The 22,254-nt window shown below is 37.8% G+C and overlaps 1 protein-coding gene and 1 pseudogene across 9 annotated transcripts in view; one reads left to right on the forward strand and one right to left on the reverse strand.

Moving 5' to 3' along the window:
• WASF3 (WASP family member 3) overlaps positions 1-22,254 on the forward strand; it is a 120,018-nt gene that overhangs the window by 13,336 nt on the left and 84,428 nt on the right. The window lies entirely within an intron of this gene.
• LOC108591590 (eukaryotic translation initiation factor 3 subunit F pseudogene) lies at positions 809-21,866 on the reverse strand (annotated as a pseudogene).

Genomic DNA, 22,254 nt, shown 5'->3' on the forward strand with positions numbered 1-22,254 from the left:
TTCAAAATTAATTTTACAGCTGTATAGTGCTGTTTACATAGTGTGAATATGATGCAGTTTGGTCACCAGTCTTCTGTATTTGGACATTTAGGTAGTTTCCAATATTTTGCAATTACAGTACAAATAATGTGGCTATGAATAACCTTGTGCGTATGTATTTTTGTATTGCAGGAGGTTTAACTTGGGGATCAAGTCTTCAAAGTTGGATTTCTGGGTTGAAGGATAAATGTCTATGTAATCTTGTTAGGCTCGGCTGAATTCTCCTCCGTAGAGATTGTACCATTTTGCATTGCTCTGAGCAGTGTGTGAGTGCCTGTTTCTTTGTAGCCTGCTCGCTAGAGTATATTGTGAAGCTTTTACATTTTTGCCAATCTAATGAGTGAAAAAAATCTTTGTGTAGTTTAATTATATTGCCTTTATTATGGTTAAAGTTGAGCATCCTTTATGTTCGAGGGAAATTTTTATATTATTTTGAGAATTGTCTATTGCTCATTATATCTATAGAATTTTTGCACCTTTTCTGTTCATTTCTTTAAAGTTTTTTTTCTTTGCCTTAGGAATAATGTTCCTTTGTATGATATATGTTACAATATTTCTCCTAGTTTTGACTTTTCTGATTTTTTCCCCCATGCAAAATATTTTATCTTTATGTAGTTTTTTAAAAAAATTTCCAAAAGGTAGGCTATTTTTATTAGAACAAGCAGTTGACTGTCTCAGTGTGACTCAAGACCACAAAAAAACCATTTCTCCTTCACTTCTGGTCCTGGGGTTGAGACCTAGACTGGCAGGTGTTCTGATTGAGGTCCATTCACAGGTTTGCAGGTTTCTCTTTGAGGGCAATTTGTGACTGTGTGAGGTTGGCCAGGTAGATCACTGATGTTGCTGTTGAGTATGGTCTCGAAGTCACTGGGAACTATTTTGGGTACTTGGTTAAACAGGCTCATCAGGAAGCAGCCCACAGTATTGTCAGCTGGCACTTTTGCAGACAGTACATCCTTTGCATATTGCAACACTGTGCTCAAGGCATCTTGGATGTGAGCTGATGCCCCTCCTACTTGCTGCAAGTCGCTCAGAGTCCAGTCACTCGGTTGGGGCTAAAACAGGCTTTCATGATCAGGCCAACTCCAATGTGTTCAGTATCATAGTATGTGTATTTCACTGTCAGAAGTGTGAACATCACTCCCATGGTCCTCCCAGGGGCACCCATTAAAGTGCTAACATAGGCTTTGATGCTCATGTGGCTGTTCTGGAGGCTTGGGTCCACAGTGAGGTGGGTGGGGTTGAGGACCTCCCAGCTGTAGTACTCATGGATCAGCACATAGTGCTCTGTAGATGTCATGGCCTGTAGCTTACCAGCCCAGGATGAGGTCATTTTTCTGTCTTGTTTTTTATTCTTAGATCTACAGTTAAACACAGAAAATGCTCACTTTGTAATCAGTCCTTTTGCTTAAGTTTCTTAGTTTCTTTAGTCATCCCTTGCCCTTGTTTAGATGGAGCTCAAGCCCTGAAGTTTCCATTGAATGTAACGGATCAGTGTCTTTCCTGTGCCTCTAGAATTGTATTAGTTGTATATCATTCCTTGGGGTTGTTTGTTCTTGGCCAATTTTCCCCAGTTGGCTCTTTTTTTTTTTTTTGAGATGGACTCTTGCTCTGTCACCAGGCTGGAGTTTAGTGGCATGATCTTGGCTCATTGGAACCTCTGCTTCCTTGGTTCAAGCGATTCTCCTGCCTCAGCTTCCCAAGTAGCTGGAACTACAGGCATGTGCTACCATACCCAGCTAATTTTTGTATTTTTAATAGAGATGGGGTTTCACTATGTTGACCAGGATGGTCTCTATCTCTTGACCTTGTGATCCACCTGCCTCGGCCTCCCAAAGTGCGGGGATTACAGGCGTGAGCCATCACGCCCAGCCAGCTCTTAAAATGTGTAGATTTAGGTCTTTTATTTTCAGAAATTTTCTTGGAGTATTGTTTTAAATATTCTGTTTTAGTGTTTTGACTGTCTTCCAGAGTTTGATATATATGTATCTTGGAGGTATATGTATTTGTATTATATGAATATTTAACTTTCTTTGCCTCAGTTCCTTTTTATTCACTTCTGTTTTGACCCTTCATACTTCTTTTTAAATTTCACTTTCTTATGATTATTTTTCTACTTTTCCTCAATGCCCTTTATAAAATTTTCATTTGAATCTGTTATTCTCTCTTGGACATCTTAATTCCTTCTCTGTGACTTTTTCTTTCCTTTTTTTTGTTTCCTGGGGTCAAGACATTCCTGTTTCATTACTTTCTTTTTTTCTCCTTTTCTATTTTTACTCTGTCTTGGGGTCTTAAGCTGTAAGAGGTCCTGAAACAGAAATTTGAGAATTGTTGCTGTACTGATGGCTTTGACCTAGTCTCAGAAATTGTGATGGTCTGAAGTTGCACATGGGCTTTGAAAATTTTTAATGATTGCCAGGAGACTGTAATATTTGGGAACTTCACTCAGATATAGTTTGTAGTATGGTACATCCTGTGCTCATGTAACTTTCATATTTGTTCTCTCAAGAAAGTCTAAGTCAGTGGTTCCTAAAGTTTTCAGAAACGAATCATCTGAAGATTGTAATTTCATTTTCATTGTTTGTTGCTAGTATGTAGAAATACAGTTAACTTTAAAAATAACTTTATTGTGAAACAGTGATAGATTCATCGGAAATGCAAAAATAGTGCACAGAGGTTCTGTCTACTGTTTACCCAGCTTCCCCCAGTGGTAACATCCTAAATAACTATAGTATAATATCAAAACCAGGTACAATCTACAGACCTTATTCAGATTTCACTAGTTTATATATGCACTCAGTGTGTGTTCTGTGCAATTTAATCATATGTATAGTTTCATATAATTACTACTACATCAAGTTAGAGAACTGTTCCATCAGAGGAACTCCCTTAGGTTTCCTCTTTGTAGTCACTGCAGTTGATTTCTGTATATTAATTTGTATCATGTGACTTTGTTGAATTTGTCTTTTAATTCTAGTAGTTTTATTGTGGATTCCTTAGAATTTTGTATGTATAGGATCATAAAGTGTGGTAATCGTGAAATTGACTAGCAATACAGTTTTACCTCTTTTCCAACCTAGATGCTTTCTCTCCCTCCCCCCTTCTTTTCTTCCCTCCTGCCTTATTGCACGGGATAGAACTTCCTTTGCAATATTGCGTTGAAATTATATGATTAGAGATTCCACTCTTGTTCTGGATTTCAGGGGAAAGAATTCAGTCCTTCACCATTAAGCATGGTGTTAGTTGTGTTTTTGTAAATGACTTATTAGGTTGAAGAAGTTTTCTTCTTAGTCTAGGAGTTAACCACTGTGATAAGTTAATGTAGTTGCTACCTTAGCATCCATTTTAGGCCTAATATAAATTGTAACCCATCATTCCCTGTCATCTTTGGCCTAGTTAAAACTTCCTCTCCCTGCAGCGTTTGCAATATGGTCTACTTGTGGCTCATCTCACTGACCCAAAATGAACACTCCATGAGCTGCCGACCATAATAAAACCTAATGGTCAGCCTCAGAGTCATGTGAATAAGTTCTCATTCACATGTGTTTTCTCTAGCCAATTCACAACTCTTGAGGGAAGGCATAACAGATAATGTCCTTAACAAAGGCATGGTTCTACAATTCTTTCTCCCTCCCCTTCTTGCTCCTTCCTTCTCCTGTCTCAAGACCTCCTGTCTGTCTCTGTTTGGCACTCTAACCTCTCTGGGACCTGTGAGTAATAAACTTTCTTTTGTTTCATGTATTTTGCCTTAGCTTCCTCATTGTGTCTCCATTGCCATACATACTGTAGTGTTCTTGATATCATTTAACATAGTTTCTTTAACAAATCAGCAATCATGAATGGATACTGGATTTTGGGAAATGCTTTTTCTGCATCTGTTCAGATGATCATGTGATTTTGTTCTTTATGATAGTAGTAATTATATTGATTTTTGGAGTTTCAACCAACCTTTTATTTCTGGGATACATTCCTTTTTCTTTTTCTTTCTCCTCCTTCTCTGCTGCCTCCTCCTTTTTTTTTGTTTTTGTTTTTGTTTTTGAGACAGGGGCTTGCTCTGTTGCCTAGGCTGGAGTGCAGTGGTGCAATCATAGCTCACTGTAACCTCAGACTCTGGGCTTAGGTGAGCCTCCCACCTCAGCCTCCTGAGTAGCTTGGACTGCTGGTGTGTGCCACTAGGCCTGGCTAATTTTTAAAACTTTTTTTAGAGATAGGGTCTTGCTATGCTACCAAGGCTGGTTTTGAACTCCTGGCTTCAAGTGATCCTCTTGCCTTAAGAGGAGAGAAACTAGATTAAAATACAAAAGTAAATAAAATATCCAGGCCTAGACAAGGGGAAAGATGGTGATGATTATTATAAACAAACAAATTACTTAATTATAGTTATTTTTTGCTTACCATTAATTTTGGATAGTAGACAAATACATTCAGGTATTTTAATAGTCTATGAAATATATAGTTGGGTAGTTTGGTTCCAGATGCATGTTAAATTGAAGTGCCAAGGATTGGAAATAAGGTTGAAAGTAATAGCATCCTTTTACTGAACATTTACTTTTTGGGTTGTTTTACAGATATAATGGTATCTCACCTACATTATTACTTTGCCTAGTTTACTTTTCTTTTTTCTTTTGGTCTCAGTGAAGTCTTGAAAAAGAGAAAAGAGACAACATGATTCTCTCTGTAACAGCCCTCCCCAACCCCCTCACCCAGTGTTCTGTATGATGTAGACACTTGTGATTACCCTTAAAAAAAAAACAAAAAACAGGAGACGGTACTCCTGGTGTTTAGTGTGAATACTGATTATGCTTCGTCATCATAAATGAATGAACTGGCAAGGGAAATGAATAAATGAGCCCGGAAAAAGCATGAATCATGCTGAAGATGCTTTCTAGGTTGATTGTATTTCAAAACCTTAAATCAAGCTGTCCAACCCATGGCCTGTAGGCTGCATGTGGCCCAGAATGGCTTTGAATGCAGCCCAACACAAATTTGTAAACTTTCTTAGAACATTATGAGATTTTCTTTGTGATATATTTATTATTTACTTATTTTTAGCTCATCTGCTGTCCTTAGTGTATTTTATGTGTGGCCCAAGACAGTTCTTCTTCTGTTATGGCTCAGGGAAGCCAAAAGATTGAAAATTTTTGTCTTAGATATTGAAAATTAGAGGTGCCTGCATTTCTAGTAATTAAGACAGTTCTTACTGTACTTTTTTGCTTTCCATTATCTAAGATTTCATTTAAAAAATCTGTAACTTTTACTTTTTAGAGTATTAGGGTAGAATCTTATTAATATACATGTATCCAAAAGTGGCCTTTTGTGGTTTTCTTTTGTCGAAGTTCTGTAGCATAATATAACTTAAAACACACGCAGTTTTCTGCTTCTCTCAAGATGTTTCATTCTTTTTCAGAAACACCTGAATCTCAATGAATGGTGCTAAACTTTCCATGGGCTTTGTCTAAAACTCAACAAGCATTAAATTAACATTGCTTTTGCAGGTTCAATTTTATCCAAGCATTCAAATATTATTATTGAAGTATTAGATTTCATGTGCTATTTTTTGTAGCTTGTTCATATTTTGTTTTTATTTTGGGGGCTGCCTAATTCTCAGGTCAACCTCAAGTTATTTCTAGTAGTTTTGAAATTTCTTTTCTTTGAGGCAGGGTCTTCTGTCATCCAGGCTTGAATGCAGTGGTATAATCTTGGCTCACTGCAGGCTTGACTTCTGGGCTCAGGTGATCCTCCCACCTCAGCCTTTCTTGTAGCTGGGATTACAGGAATGTACCACCATGCCTGGCTAATGTTTTGTATTTTTAGAAGAGATGGGGTTTTGCCATGTTGCCCAGACTGGTCTTGAACTCCTGAGCTCAAGTGGTCTGCTTGTCTTGGCCTCCCAAAGTGCTGGGATTATAGGTGTTAGCCACTGTACCTGGTCAGATTTCTTTTTTTAAAGATTATTTTGAAAGTATTGGTTTTGATCAAATAAGGAAACCATATGTGAATGGATGGAATGTGGTTTCTTTTCCTAAGTTGAATAGAATTTGATTAACCTGAATATCCTCTTAAGATTTTGCAAATTTCATTGAAATTTAAGTTAACAGAATTTCTGAAGTAGTAATCTGAGCAGTTAACCTAGGTCAGCCACATTTTTTTTCTTTTTACAGTTGCGTGAATAGAAATTCAGAAAAATTTAACTTGACCAAGTCATTTTTATCTATTTCCCCAGAAAAATCAGTGGGAAAACTTTCACTTTTGTTCCAATCAGAGCCACTCTCTTTTAGCTGGTTAGTGTTTTGATTAAAGTTTCTTTTATTAAAAAGTTTCTGCTTTAAAAAAAAAAAGTTATAAAACCACTGCTTTTGTGGGGAAGGGGTCCTAAATAGGTGCGTTATGAGTGGAAAACTATTAGAATTTCTTGGCTTTAAAAAAAAAAAAAAGCACCTACTAAAGATTCTTTCCTTGACAGTCATTTGCTATAAACTAAGCTTTGATATAACCAGAATAGAAGGCATCATTTAGAATATTAAATACAGAGGAAAATAAAGTGATTCTTTAGCCTTTGCTTTGGCATAGGATGTTACCAGGTATGGACTTAACTATCTTTGCTGAAATTATTTTCAGATTTTAGAGTCAGGAATAAAGGAATATTCTTTGAGTATTTGGTAGATTTGTGGTTTATAGATACTAAATTCTATAATCCATGAGCTTCTTCTTTAGAAGTTCTTGAACCAAATTTGTGGTTCACTGTAAGGTAGTGTATAGGATTTGAAAGGATGCTTTTTTTTGCATGAGTCTGGTTTCTAGCTCATTTGATCTTCTTTTTCTCTTTTCTTTTTCACTTCTAATAAATGCTATTTGCTTTCTGACCACAGTTGGCTATACCTAAGTGCAATTATATATGGATGGTTCCTGACTATACCTACACTCTTGGGTAGGTTTCAGGCTCTGAACTGAATGATCGGTTGCCTCTTAAGACCTAATGAGACAGGTAGGGAGCAGGGGCTTTGGGGCCAGACTGATTCGTGTTCAGATCTTGGCTCTGTTGTTTATTAGCTGTGTGATTTGGGGACATTTCTTAGCTTCTGTGATCCTTGATTTCCTAATCTAAAAAAGAAAGCCTACACCAAAGTGTTATACTTAAAGAGCATACTTAAGTAAGAGAATGTAAATAATAAATAAAGTGCTGAGTACTTTACCGAGAATAGAAAATTGCCCAGTAACTGGCCAAGTAAAGAAAGAAGCAATAGAAAGAAAATTCCTAAGAAACCTTCAGATGTGTGTGTGTTTTGAGACCATACCTTGGAAGACAGGGCAAAAACAATTAGGTCTCTTTTTTCAGCTGATAACATATATTCTAATAGGATAGATACCTTGACAGCATAATTAGTAAGAAAGATAATGACAGGCTCCTCTATGGATGCTTAAAATGGGGGCAGAAAGAAATTAATGCTGAAGTGGTCATTTGAAGCCTAGGGCCTTAGTGAAAAGATAGTAACAGCCATGGTAAAGCAGTTTGGACAGTCACTGTGGATAGCATCTATCAGTTTTCATAAGACTATATGTTTGCATAATGATTTATGGTGTTAGTTGTCTTTAATTATGTGATCTCATTTGATGTGTACAACAACACCTAAGGTGGCCTATTATTCAGATAACCCTGGTCGCATAGGGACAAGTTGCAAAGGGAGCAAGCAAAGACAGAAAAAGCAATTATTTTCTGTAATGGGTAAGAAACAGTAAGGTTCGTATGGTCACAGATGGCAAGTGAATGGTAAAGCTGAGTCAAGAAATCCTGATTCTAGTCTAGGGCTTTTTCTCCTATAGTGTTTATTATTTTGTTTTGACTCAAAATGGAAATATTTAAAGATGTGAAGTAGTTCGTAATTAAGAGTAGGCAGAAGTGTGGTTGAAGCTAAGAGTTGAAGGATCCTTAAGTCCAGGTAGGAGTTATTTTCTGCTAGGTAGTGTCTTTCATTGAAAATTTCTTATTTCATTGAAAATTATTTTTTAAATTATGAATTTGATTATATTACTTGTTATTTCTTTGAACAGGTTTTCAGAAGAATGACCTTGAGCACACACTACTATGGTGTTTGTACTCTACCCTCTGTATTTCATTTTTAAACATCCCTTTCCCACTTCTTAAAGCCTTGACCATCTTTTGAAGCCACTCTAGCTTCGTAGTAGTTTGCTTTTATGATCTCCTCAGATAGCCACAGCAGCAGCAGCAGATAGTAAGAGTCAGAAGTGTGCTTGCCACTCAAGTAGCCCAGAAAGATTTGCAGTGCAGAAGCTGAAATTGCTTGTCAGAGATGTGAGCCACTCAAAAAGGGTTCTGAAAACTCAATTCAGTGAAGTGTGTTTGGGCTCAGTGCATTGGACTTGTGACTTCCTGTAATGTTTACTTAACCCCCTAATTTCTAAGTGGTACCTCCGCCACCTCTCTGGAGGGGAAAATGATACGCACTTGGTTTTGCTGGATTATGGAGATCAAACAAGCATCTAACAAAGACACTTCTTTCCAGGTACCGCTTTCTCTCTTCCCTCTCATCGTATATTAATCACTTAGTTTCGAGGGACTGGTAAATTAGCAGAATGGTGAACCTTTTCCTTTTCCTGTTTCTTTCTTTTTTTTTAAATTGCATTTTAGGTTTAGGGGTACATGTGAAGAACATGCAAGATTTTTGCATAGGTACACACGTGGCAGTGTGATTTGCTGCCTTCCTCCCCTTCACCCATATCTGGCATTTCGCCCCATGCTATCTCTGCCCACCCCCCGCTGTCCCTCCTGTTTTCCCCCAACAGACCCCAGTGTGTGATGCCCCCCTCCCTGTGTCCATGTGTTCTCATTGTTCAACACCTGCCTGTGAGTGAGAACATGCGGTGTTTGATTTTCTGTTCTTGTGTCAGTTTGCTGAGAATGATGGTTTCCAGGTTCATCCATGTCCCTACAAAGGACATAAACTCATCGTTTTTTATGGCTGTGTAATATTCCATGGTGTATATGTGCCTTTTGCTTGGTGACTAGTCGTTTCTGCTGGAAAACAGATGAACCATCTCAAGGTTATGAAAATTCTTGACTGTGGCAAATGTGAAAGAGTGTCTTTTTAATTCCCGGGATATACTCACTAAGACTTCTTCTCTAAGGTGGTTATTTGTAAAGGAAAAAGGTGACCTTAATTTCCAGTACTATGCAGTGAACACAGTTTTTGTGGAAACTAGTCCTAAGCTTTGAAATGAAGACTATATGGTTTCTGTTAATCTGTATAGGTAAACGCACTGCACTTTACTGAGAGTTGTGGTCGTTAACCAGAGGAATTACTAGATTATAGAAATTTATTAAGGATGGCTTATTGGAGTTGGCTTGTAATTTCAGTCATTTCTTTGTAATTATCAGGTAAAAGATGATTTGTCTTGAGTTTAGTTATTTCTGTAAGTTAAAATAAGGAATTTGTAAAGTATTCTTCAGTTTTATGTTTAGTTATCTAGGAAATATTCACAGGCAGCAGAGAAAGATGTGAGATAATTATTCAGAAATTTTAGTTGCTGGTGGTTGCATGTCGAAGGCATATATGGGACAAACAGATTTGGAATTTCTTGCAAAGTCAGTATTACCCTGTATATTGACCTTACATAAAGTTCTTACTGTGTGTTTCAAAGTCTTCTTTGTAAATTAAAAAATGAAAACTGTTGTTACTCCGCTGATAGTTCTGTTAACTCATGCCAACTAAAAGTTAGGGGAGTGGAGGAATACAGCAAGCATTCCATCATCTGGAAGGAGAGTAGTGAGGTGGCAGACTATCAGAGCTTTCACTGTGGCATAAATCATACCATTTTCCCAAGCAGTACTGTGGAATGCAAAAAGAAAGAAAAACAAGAAAAAAAAAAAAAAAGCAGACCGAGTTGAAGAAAGCCAATTTATAGTTGTAATAAATAATATTTTGTGTCAAAAAGGAAGAACAAATTGACAAGAACTTGGAGAAATACCAGCTAGGGATAAAGGATAATAAAAACGATGGAAATCCAGGTGGTATAGAACTAAAGCTCCAAATGTAAACAGCAGCTGTTTACATTAATTACCTTGTGGATGGAGTGCCTTGCTGAGCTGATACGCTGCTATAGTAGTGCTTTCAGGTATTGGGTTGAATCGCTTAGATATGCCTACACACTGGCTTTGAGAAAAATCGTATGGTTAGCTGTGCTTTTCTTTCAGTAATAACTATAATTTTTATAATTGTACTGTATTCAGTCATATGGGAAGCTTTGAAGACTGAAGTATAATTCTGTATTATCGCTAGTTGATAAGCAGACGTCATGGTCTCTTTGACTAAGTTAGATTGAAAGCTTCCGGAAGGCAGAAGACTGTTCTTCAGCTCAGGTTTGGCATAATGTCTTCCACATAGTAGGGGCTCAGAAATCTCTGTTGATATTGTGAATTTGGTACGTATCACTGCTGAAACTGCATGTCGGCAGTTAAGACCGTATAATCCCAGAGCAAGCCTAGGAAAACCTTTTGACTTGTATTGCTTTCCTGTGTCTGTCTTTTGCTAAAATTAAACTAAGACCCCCACCTCATGCATAATAAAAGCCCTTGCCTTACTGTATGGCTGACAGTTTATAATGTGAGTGGAGGTAATAGCTGAGGATGGTGCTGTAGAAAATTTGCTTCATAGGCCTAGGCAAGGAAGAAAGGTTTAAGGTTATTACCATGGATTCTGTTAGATGACTTGATTTTTACTGTGTTAAAGGCTTCCTTTCAAGTGATTTGGGATTGCATGGAATAGAGAGAGTACTATACTTGGGTGTCATAGGACTCTGGGTTTGTGGATAGAATTATGATGCCCCTAAAAGTTCTCATTTGATACGTAATCTTGATTTTGTTTATAGAATTTTCCATAATGAAGTAATATTTGATTTTTTCAAGTAGTTTAATGTTTGGCCTTTATTGTTTTTCAATAATGTTTTGAAAGAAGTTTTCCTCTTCAAGATTATTTAAAAAATCTTTATGTTCTTTTTTGTTCTTTATTGGTTTTATTTTATACATTTTTGCTATTAATACATTTGAAACTTCTTTTGGTATAAAGGGTAAAGTGAGGACTCAATTTTATTTTTTTCTCCTAATGAGTATCTCGTTGTTGTAATAGCATTTAACTAATAACTCTTACCCTAGGAATTTAAAATGTCACATCTGTCTTATACTGAGTTCAAATATATACTTTGTCAGTTTCTGCATTTTCTAGTCTATTACATTATAGGTTTATTTACACTATTTTAATTATTGAAGCTTTATAGTGTTTTAATATATGATAGGGGATGTTCTCTACCCTTACTCTTCTTTTTCAGAATTGTCTTGTCTGTCTTTGTTTACTTTTCTGTAGGAACTTTCAAGTCAGCTTGTCTAGTTCCTAACAGAATTGTCAGGGATACTTAAGAAACACCTGTCGTCCATGAACAATTCTAAGAGCCCCATCTGTATTATAAATCTGGAGATTGGGTTTTAGATCTTATTCTGATATTAACTGGCTCTGTAATAAAAAGATTAAATTCAGCTGGGCACAGTGACTCACACCTGTTAATCCCAGCACTTTGGGAAGTCAAGGCAGGCATATTATGAGATCAGAAGATCAAGACCATCCTGGCTAACATGGTGAAACCCCATCTCTACTAAAAATACAAAAAATTGGCTGGACTTGGTGGCATGCGTCTGTAGTCCCAGCTACCTGGGAGGCTGAGACAGGAGAATCACTTGAACCTGGGAGGTGGAGGTTGCAGTGAGCTGAAATCACGACACTGCGCTCCAGCCTGGTCAAGAGAGCAAGACTCCATGTCAAAAAAAAAAAAAAAAAAAATTAAATTCATGTTTTGCTATTTTATAGATGTTTGCAAGTCCTCTTTAGAGAGTTATTTTGTGCTGACAATTTTTGGGTTTTTATATTCTCATTACTAGATAGAACTATTTTAAAAATCCTCAGTTTCAGCCTGGTCAATATGGAGAAACCCTGTCCTTATGAAAAATACAAAAAATCAGCCAGACTTGGTGGCACCTATCTGTAGTCCCAGCCACTTGGGAGGCTGAGGCGGGAGAATCACTTGAGCCTGGGAGGTGGAGGTTGCAATGAGCTGGGGTTGTGCTACTGTACTCCAGCCTGGGGGACAGAGCGAGACCCTGCCTCAAAAAAAGAATCCTCAGTTGTTTTTTTTTCTTAAAGTATTGCAGAGGGCTTCTCATACTTGCAAAAATTGGAAACAGCTGAATTATAGTTCCCTGAACTCTTTTTTTTTTTTGAAAATTCAGTTCTAAATAAATAAAAGGTGGTATATCATCAGTCCAATCAAGGATTAAATTTAAATCTTTGTAGCCACTGAAAGGGCTACTCAGTGGAGGGAAACTACAGAACTGACTCTTGGCAAGATCATTTGTCTGTTTCTTTCTTTTCCTCTCTAACCAGTTGGTGTTTTGAAAGGAAACATATTGTCTAGATTTTCAGAGTTCTCCAAAAACAGGATGGGGGAGTATTATTGTTGAAGTATGTAACATGATTGTGTCTTCAGCAGAATTAAGTGCTTTGAGAGCTTGAATTATTTGTGTTGTCATAGTTGACTGAAATAAGTTATGATTGAAATAAGTATGTATATCTTCTTTGCTTTTATTAGACCGAGTGAGAGCTGCTGGACAGAATAATGGGTTCATGGGAGAAGACAATCAAGGTGGTGGTGATTCTCAAAAGTCAAACTTGACATTTTGAAGGGCATACCAGATCTGGAGTTTGTATAATTCTGTAACAAATTGGAAAATAATGGAACAAATGAAGAGGAAAAATTGATCTTGGTCTGTTGGTGAATGGGAGTCACTATTAAATTAAAATGACTTTTTAAAATGAAGAGACCAAAAGTTTTTTTTGTCTCTTTTGGAAAATTGCTTAGAGGATTCATTGATTTATGATTGCTATAGGACTTAAAACAAAAACAAAAACAAAAACAAAACCTAAAGAAAGTTTACCAGCAACTCCATAATCCCATCAAGAATAATATTCTGAAGTAGAGGGTGAGGTTTGGAATTTGTTGAGTCTAGTTACACAAGACTCAGTCTATTAAATAACTGTAAATAATGTTCTTAAGCGGAAGTAAATAAAATAATCAGATAAGCTGAGAGAAATTACTGTTCTTCAAATCAGAAAGATGAGAAGGAAGGTTAGGAAAAACAAGAATGTAAGGAGAAAATAATCCTAGAGCGTATGTTTGAAAAATTCAAAGTGGGAGTCAGTTTATTGAATCGTCAAATGCTGTTTGTTTGTATGCTAAATAGAAATAGAGTATGGCAGGATGACTTGATGTGATGTGAGGTTTATGTTTCCACTGTTTAAAAATACCTGTGACCAGACCAAATCAGAACCATACAGTCCCAATTCCACATTCCTGAGAGGGAAACCTGGCCCATTTTGGGTAGTGTCTGTCTCCATTCAGTCAGCTGTGGCCAGGAGGTTGGGGAAGAGATAAACCCTACTTGTGTTTTTACTCAAAGTCAAATAGTATCCCCAAATTGGCTTCTGTTTCAGTTATCATCACAGATTACATTTTAGGAAATATGTATATGTTGTTCTTCTAGATTCTAAAATTTGATCTTGTGGACCCTTTTGTAGTCTTAAAATGCTTAACAGTTTACTTCCACCAGTAAAGTGTCAGAGAGTACCTGTGTCTCCCCTCCCCGACCCCCGATCCTGGCCAACACTGGGATTTTTCATACGTTTAATCTTTGCTCATCTAACAAGTTAAAATGGTATGGCACCCAGGCGAGGTGTCTCACGCCTGTAATCCCAGCACTTTGGGAGGCTGAGGCAGGTGAATCACGAGGTCAAGAGATCGAGACCATCCTGGTCAACATGGTGAAACCCTGTCTCTACTAAAAATACAAAAAATTAGCTGGGTATGGTGGTGCGTGCCTGTAATCCCAGCTACTCAGAAGGCTGAGGCAGGAGAATTGCCTGAACCCAGGAGGTGGAGGTTGCGGTGAGCCGAGATCGTGCCATTGCACTCCAGCCTGAGTAACGAGTGAAACTCCATCTAAAAAAAAAAAAAAATGGTATGGCATTGCAGCTCTAATTTGTAGTTCTTTTATAGTTTATTTACTTATTTTTTTGCGATAGAGTCTCACTCTGTCACCCAGGCTGGAGTGCAGTGGCATAATTATGGTTCACTGCAACCATGAACTCCTGGGCTCCAGTGATCCTCCCACCTCAGCCTACTGAGTGGCTGGGGCTACAGGCACATACCACCACAGACCTGGCTAATTCTTTTTTTTTTTGGTAGAGATGGGGTTTCACCATGTTGCCCAGGTTGGCCTTGAACTCCTGAGCTCAAACAATTCGCTTGCCTTGGTCTCTCCAAGTGCTGGGATTATAGGTATGAGCTACTGTGCCTGGCCCTGTATTTTTTTATATTGCATGAGGTTGAGCATTCTTGCATGTCTGCTTTTCAAATACTCAGTAGATGGATAGTTACTTGGTTCCTTTCTGTTTTTGTTCAACCAAATAGGTAGACTATAGGGAGTCTTCTGTTTTGTGAGATTATTAGTTTGGAAGATGTTTCAACTTATTCTATCAGATATGAAGTTTAGCACTAAAAATAGTTCTCTGAGAATTGAGTAATGTGGAGTGGAGGGGGCAGTGCCTGGAAAGCATTGAAGGAAGAAGTGGCCACTGAACAGGGTGTCATGGTGGGAATTGCTGTGATTGGTAGATATCAGAACCTTACCTCAAATTGAGCCCAGCAGAGATGGACAACTGTATGGCTTAGAGAGTGACTTATGTAGGCAAGTGGTCAAGTCTTACTGACGCTTAGTAATGTCAGCTTGGTGTGGCATCATCAATAGATGCATTTGTATGAGGGGTCTTGCTGTTTTGGCTTTAGTTGAATGTTAAGAATCCAATAGGTATCATGATAATACTTTTAGAATGATTTTGCCTGTATCTAGTATTTAAAGCTTTTCTTTAGTTATTTCTCCAAAGTACAACAGAGTTTGGCAGATTTATATGTGTACTTAAAATGAAAGATAATGCTGTTAGTATAGGTTGGGGTGTAGGATACCTTCTGCCTCTGAGGGAATGTTAGATCTCATGCTTTGGATTGTTTTGAACAGAGATAAACATACTCAGTTTGACTAGATGTATCTGTAGATTTTAATGTTAGTGAGCAGTGCTGTCCTGCTTCTTATGTTAGTTTCTTGACTGGCCATTCCCCATTGCTGGACTTATGCCAGGGCAAATGAAGGTTCACCTCATGAGCTCGATATACAGAAGGGAATGGAAAACATGAACATGCTTTGCTTTTTGTAACTTCTCCTTCCTCTTTGAAACTAATTCTTTTGGAAAGCTGAAGACCCATATCTGAATAGCATTCCAACAGTATTTCTCATTAATATGCTTTGTCAGTCCTCAGTTTGCAAGACATTGTCAGAATGTTCTTGGTTTGAAGCCTGGATGCTTTGATTTCCCATCGTGTTAATTTCCATCCTGTTAATTCTTAATTTGTGACCCTCTGCTGAGAAGCCCCCCCGCAACACCCATTAAATCACATGCAGAGAAAAACGTAAAATTTGTGATATTTTTAGTTATTTCTGTACTAATAAGACTGCTACCTCTTGCTCTCTGTAAAAATGTAACATGGTATTTACTTTAATTCCAGTAATAGTTTTGAATTTTGACCTTTTTTTATTTGAGAAAAAGAAACCTGAAAGAAGGTGGAAAATAGATTAATTGGTTTAAATTCCTTTCTTTTTCTCTTTAAATGTCTTTCCTCCTACAGATGTCACCCCCAAATGTAAGTCTTAAACCAGAAACATGCTCTATTCATCTACTTAGAAAAGTAATCTTGATGGGATTTAAACACAAGCAGATCTCAATGAGATTGTTAGGTGAGATCACCAAGGCGGGGCATACAAAGAAAGGGTCCAAATCAATATATCAAAAGTCTGCTAAGCCTCAGGCTCTTCTAAGAACCCAGTGTATGTGGGAATGAAATACCACATACACTTTTCATCCTTTCAGCAGTGAGTTATTGCACACCTACTATGTTCCATGCACTGTTCTGGGCACTGGGACACACCAGACCAAAACCTCAAAAAAATTTCTGCCCTCATAAGGCTGACATTCTAAAGGGAGAATTGGGGAGAAAAGCAGACAAATTAATAAATTATTAACACACAGCATATTAGAAGATAATAGATGCTAATGGAAAGAAGGAAATCATTTAAAAGGCTTCAGGAGGTTCAGGACTTGCAGTTTTAATTGGGGTGAGGCAGAGGAGGTAATATTTGAGCAGATTTTTTTTTTTTTTTTGAGACAGAGCCTCACTCTGTTGCCCAGACTGGAGTGCAATGGCGCAATCTTGGCTCACTGCAATCTCTGCCTCCCAGGCTCAAGCAGTTCTTCTGCCTCACCCTCCTGAGTAGCTGGGATTACAGGTGTCTGCCACCACACCTGGCTAATTTTTGCATTTTTAGTAGACACTGGGTTTTACCATGTTGACCAGGCTGACTTCAGGTAATCCACCTGCCTTGGCCTCCCAAAGTGCTGGGATTACAGGCATGAGCCACTGCACCCAGCTTGGGCAGAGATTTGAAGGAGGTGTGAGGGACTCAGCCACAGAGGTGTAGGTAGGCGGGGAGGAACACTGCAGGAGAGATGGTAGCAGGTGCAAAGGTCCTCTGGTGGGCTGCTCTCTAGTGTGTGTGTTGAGGGAGGAGACCTGCAGTAGAGTGAGGGAGAGGGAGAGAGTAACAGATAAGGACAGGGTGGTTAGGGGAGGGAAGGAAGCAGGTCATGTGGCTCTCTTAAGTCATTGTGAAGGTTTTAGATTTTCATCACACCATGCATGTGATGAACGGTCACTAGAGGGTTTGAAATGGAAGAGAGCTGTGATCTGACTTATTTGACCGAAATGCTCTAGCATCATAGGAGAACAGTCTGTTGGGGAACAGAGAGTAAAGTGGAGACTACCTGGGATGCTTGGGTGAGGATGGAAGCAGTTGAGGTGGGGGAAGTGGTAGGATTTTGACGTATTTAGAAGGTGGTGTCTTTTCTTATAAGGCCATAGGTCCCATAGGATCAGGGTCCCACCCTATGACCTCACGTAACTGTAATTGCCTCTATAAAGGCCCTATCTCCAAATGCATCACATCAGGGATGGGAGCTTCCACATGATTTTGGTGGGTGGATACACAATTCAGTGCATAATACACTGTTTTCTCAATTTCTCTACCTCTAATATGAAGGCATTCTTATCAGAATCTTGTCAATTATCTGTTCCAGGGTAATTTTTTCAGGATAAATGTCATTGAGCTGTGTATGCAGGTGCCTGTCTGTGTGTTAAGTATACATGGGTTCTTTTCTTTTGTTTTTTTGAGACAGAATCTCGCTCTTTTGCCTACTCTGGAGTGCACTGATGCAATCTCAGCTCACTGCAACCTTGAACTCCCAGGTTCAAGTGATTCTCCTGTCTTAGCCACCCGAGTAGCTGGGATTACAGGCACATGCTACCATTCCCGGCTAATTTTGTATTTTTAGTAAAGATGGGGTTTCACTATGTTGGTCATACTGGTCTCAAATTCCTGACCTCAGGTGATCTGCCCACCTCGTCCTCCCAGAGTGCTGGGATTACAGGCATGAGCCACCCACTATTCCTGGTCTGCATGGGTTATTTTCTAAGGTAATTTCTGTAATGTTATACAACTTGTGGCAAAATTTATAAAGATTTTCTTCAGTTTAGACTTCGCACAAATATTTAAGCAGTCTAATGTTTTTATTTTAGGAATTGGTTTTTGAGATTGTGTAGCACTTGAGTACTGTTTCTAGAGGATGTTATGATTTTTAGGGTGTCCCAGTCATGCAATATTGGCTCAGTGAATGGATGAATGAACTTGGGTGAATGTATGTGTGTGTGGGTAGGGAGTGGGGGCATTGTACTGTAATGAAAGTGGAAATGTAAAAAATATCATCTTAGCTTGTTTATGGAAGGATCATTTGTCTTGCAAAATTTTCTACCTTTAGCCTGACTGAGGAATTCATTTTGGTCCAAACTGACTTGGCAGATGCATGGTCCTCCCTCAGCATAGCAGTTGCTGGTGTTTCCTGAGTTTTTTGGTTTGAGGGTGAGAAAGATGAAAGGTTGTGAAAATTCTGCCTTGTGACTATGACAAAGATCAAATCAGAAAGTGCCCAAACACTGTTTATAATTTCACCTTTATTTTTCTAGACCGTTTACCAAGCCACCTGAAATTTGCTTTGTTTTAAATTATTATTATTATTTATTGTTAATTTTGTGCTTTACTTCTTTAAACTTAACTTTGGCATTTTTATACAGTTGATAGTATTTTATTATGTCACTGTTTTGTGTGTCTAAGCATTTATTTTATGTGATATTTTCTTGCAGATTTACTTATTTGCTGTTTTTGAGTTACATTCCAGTAGAATCGAAGGTTCACAAAAACAAGGAATTGTTTGTCTTTTACTGCATTTTATATTCAGCACCTAGGTACTAGCATATAGTAGCTATTCAATAAATATTCTTACATAAATAAATCCTATAGGCACTACTTTGTATGCTTTTCCATTTAGTGTCATGTCATAAAAATGTAACCATATAATTAACAAGTCTTCTAAAATACTACGTAGGTCATTGCATAATCATTTGTAGAGCTAACATAATGTGCTTTAAATCAATTCCTTCCTTTGACTGATTTAGTTGCTTCTGTGTTACATAAAATAACATTAAGGGAACATCTTTGTGTATAAATCCTTGTCCACATTTGTGTTCATTCCGTATTACTGTATTACTAGAAGAATTATTAGTGACATTGATTTAAGTAATTTAAGACTCTTAACATATCATGACAACAAAAGTATTCCAATTTATAATTTTTAAAATATAAATTTTAAAAGGGCCCTTTTTCTCTTGGAATTTGATTCTTAATGCTATTTTCTTCTCATTTTGTATTTACTCCCCTTGGCAGTCCCATCGAATGCTCTTCTATTCTTGTCCTTCAGTTCCAGAGAGGGCTACTTTATGACCTCTGCTCCAGGCTGTAACTCTGCATTTGCTAGATATCTGGAGGTTCCCCCTGTACCTCAAGATCGCCATCTCCAAAAGTGTAATTATTATTTTTCTATCAAAACCTGCTCCTTGCTATTCTATTCCCTTTTGAGATAAATGAAGGTAAAATCTTCAGCACTCAAGCTGGAATTGTGGGAGTGATAGTCAGTTCCTCCCTTTCCTCTTGATCCACAGCTAGCTTGTGTATATTTTGGCTCCTGCGCTCCTGGCTGCTGCCTTGGCCTAAGCTTACTACCATCTCCTTCCTGGACTGTGGTATTACTGCCCTGTCCTAGCTCCTGTTTGTCTTCCCCCAAGTATGTCATTCATACTGCCAGAGTTACCTCCCTGGAACGCCTGTCTTCTATTCTTTTCCTAAGTAAATTCACTTCCTTTCCAACTCTTCCAGTTGCTTGTAGATCCTCCTTGTTTAACAGGGGTTCTGTGTGCTCTGCCTGTCCTCCCCGTCTGCCTTCTGTCATTTCTTAGGGATTTTTCTTTCTTCTTCTTGAGTATCTTGAGCTCTTGGAGCTTCATATGTATGTCTTCCTCATCCACTCCTCTGTGGCTGCTCTCTGGCAGACTCTTTGCCTAGAATACTGTCCCTCACTTGTTCGTTTAATATTCATCTTCAGATTCAGCTCTGGGAAGTCTTTCTTTACCTACCATTTTTCAACAACTTCCTTTTCTGTATAACCACTAGCAGTATATAAGTACCTTGGTAACATAGTCTTCAACATCATTTGTTGGTAATATTTATGTGTAGGTTTGTAGCACAGATAGTATGATTGAGTGTTATTTATCTTTGATCCCATGGCACTTTACATAAAGACTTGAAGAAAACATTTAACAATTGTTATCTGAACAAAGGAATATCTCAGGAGGAACATACTTTGTCTTGGTGTCTTTTAGGTGTTCTTTCTTCCTGTTTCTGTCTGATATTGTTTCCATTCAGTCTGAAGAACTTCAGCATCTTTTAAAATAGGGATCTGCTCAGCTTTGGCTTATCAGAAAATGGCTTTATTTTGCCTTCCTTTTTAAAAATTAAACCTTTTATTTTTAAATAGTAATAGTCTCCCAGAAAAATGGCAAAATAATTTCAGAGTCCCATGTACCCTTGCACAGCTTCCCCAAGGGTGACATCTTTTATAGCTTGTAGTATAATACCAAAACCAAAAAATTGATACTGGTATGTACCAATGATCTTACTCACTGTTCACTGTATTTTAAACTGCAGTTATGTGTGTGTGAGTGTGTAAAGTTCTCTGCATTTTTAGCACGTGTAGATTTGTATAACCACTGCCACAATTAAGATACAGTACTGTTCCATCACCACAAAATCTGCCTTGTGCAATTTCTTAGTACTCTCAGCCGTCCTATTCGTTGTCCCTGGCCCCTGTTCTTCATCTCTATTAGCTGTATCATTTTCAGAATGTTTTATACATGAAATCATACCATATTTAACCTTTTGCAATTTACTTTTTTCACTAAGCAAAATGTCCTTGAGGTCTGTGCAGGTTGTGTATGTATCAGTAGTTCATTCCTTTGTATTGCTGAGTAGTTTACAATTGTATGGATATACCAGAGTTGGTTCAACAGTCCATGCAAACAACATTTGCGTTGTTTCTACTATTTTGCTATTATGAGTAAAGCTGCTATGGACATTTGTGTACAGGTTTTTGTATGAATATATTTTCTCTGGGATAACTACCTATGAATGTGATTATTGGCAAGTGAATCTTTAGTTTTATAAGAACCCGCCAAACTGTTTTCCAGAGTAGCTGTACTATTTTACATTTTCACCAGCAATGTAGGAGTGATCTGTTTTCTTTGCATCCTCACCAGACTTTGATATTATCACTGTTCTAACCTGTATGTAATGATGTCTCATTGTGGTTTTAATTTGCATTACTCTAATGTCTAATAATGTTGACCATCTTTTTATCTGCTTATTTGCCATCTATATGTCCTCTTTGGTTAAATGTTTCTTCTTTGTTTTTCTTTTTTTGCTCATTTTATAATTGGATTGTTTCCTTCTTTAAACAAATGCTTGGTTTTGAGAGTTCTCGCTCTAGTTTTTTTAATTAGAGAATCTTGTATGACAGTCATTTTTCCCACACCTCAGCATTCTAAACATGTCAGTTCATTTTATTCTGACTTTAATTATTTTTGATAAAATTTAGCCTTCTTAAAAGTTTTCTGCAAGTCATATGTCTCATTTTCCTCTGGTGGCTTTGAGTATTTTCGCTTTGTCTTTGGTTTTTAGCACTTTGGCTATGACATGCCTAGTGTGATTTTTCTTTGTATTTATCATCTTTGGGTTTAGTGATCTTTTTGGATCTATGGGTTGATGTCCTTCATTACATTTGGAAAATTATCAGATTATTATTTCTTAAGATATTTCTTTTATCCAGTTCTCTCCTTGCCTTCTGGGACTCCACTATATTCAAGCCATTTATTATTTCTCAGCTCTTGGGCAGTTTCCTTGTTTGTTTTCCATTTCCGTCTCTCTCTGCAACTCATAGAACCACCTTCTTCTATGTCCAATTTTCTGTTAAGCTCACCGAATGAGTTATTTCTTTCTGAAATTGTAATTTCTATTTCTAGCTTTTCTATTTATCTATTTAATTATTTTATTCTGATGAGATCCTTCACCTGTTCATGTTCATCTCCTCCTCTTTCTCACTAGGGTCCTTTAGTACATTTATCATAATTGTGTCTACTGTTTGCAGCATCAGGGTCATAGATGGATATTACCTCTGTTGACTTTTTAAAAATAGATCATGTTTGTTTCCTCCTTGTGTTCCATTATTTCTATTTATTATTAATATTTTTTTTGAGACATCTCGCTCTATCGCCCAGGCTGGAGTGCTGTGGCACTATCTCATCCCACTGCAACCTCTGCCTCCCAGGTTTAAGCCATTTTCCTGCCTCAGCCTCCTGAGTAGTTGGAATTACAAGCATGTGCCAACCATGCCCAGCTAATTTTTTGTGCTTTTAGTAGAGATGGGATTTCACCATGTTGGCCAGGCTGATTTTGAACTCCTGACTTCAAGTGATCTGCCTACCTGGGCCTCCCAAAGTGCTAGGATTACAAGTGTGAGCCACTACACCCAGCCCTATAATTTTTTT

Source organism: Callithrix jacchus, chromosome 5 (genome assembly GCF_049354715.1).
Source record: "Callithrix jacchus isolate 240 chromosome 5, calJac240_pri, whole genome shotgun sequence".
In the NCBI taxonomy this organism is placed as follows: Eukaryota; Metazoa; Chordata; class Mammalia; order Primates; family Cebidae; genus Callithrix; species Callithrix jacchus.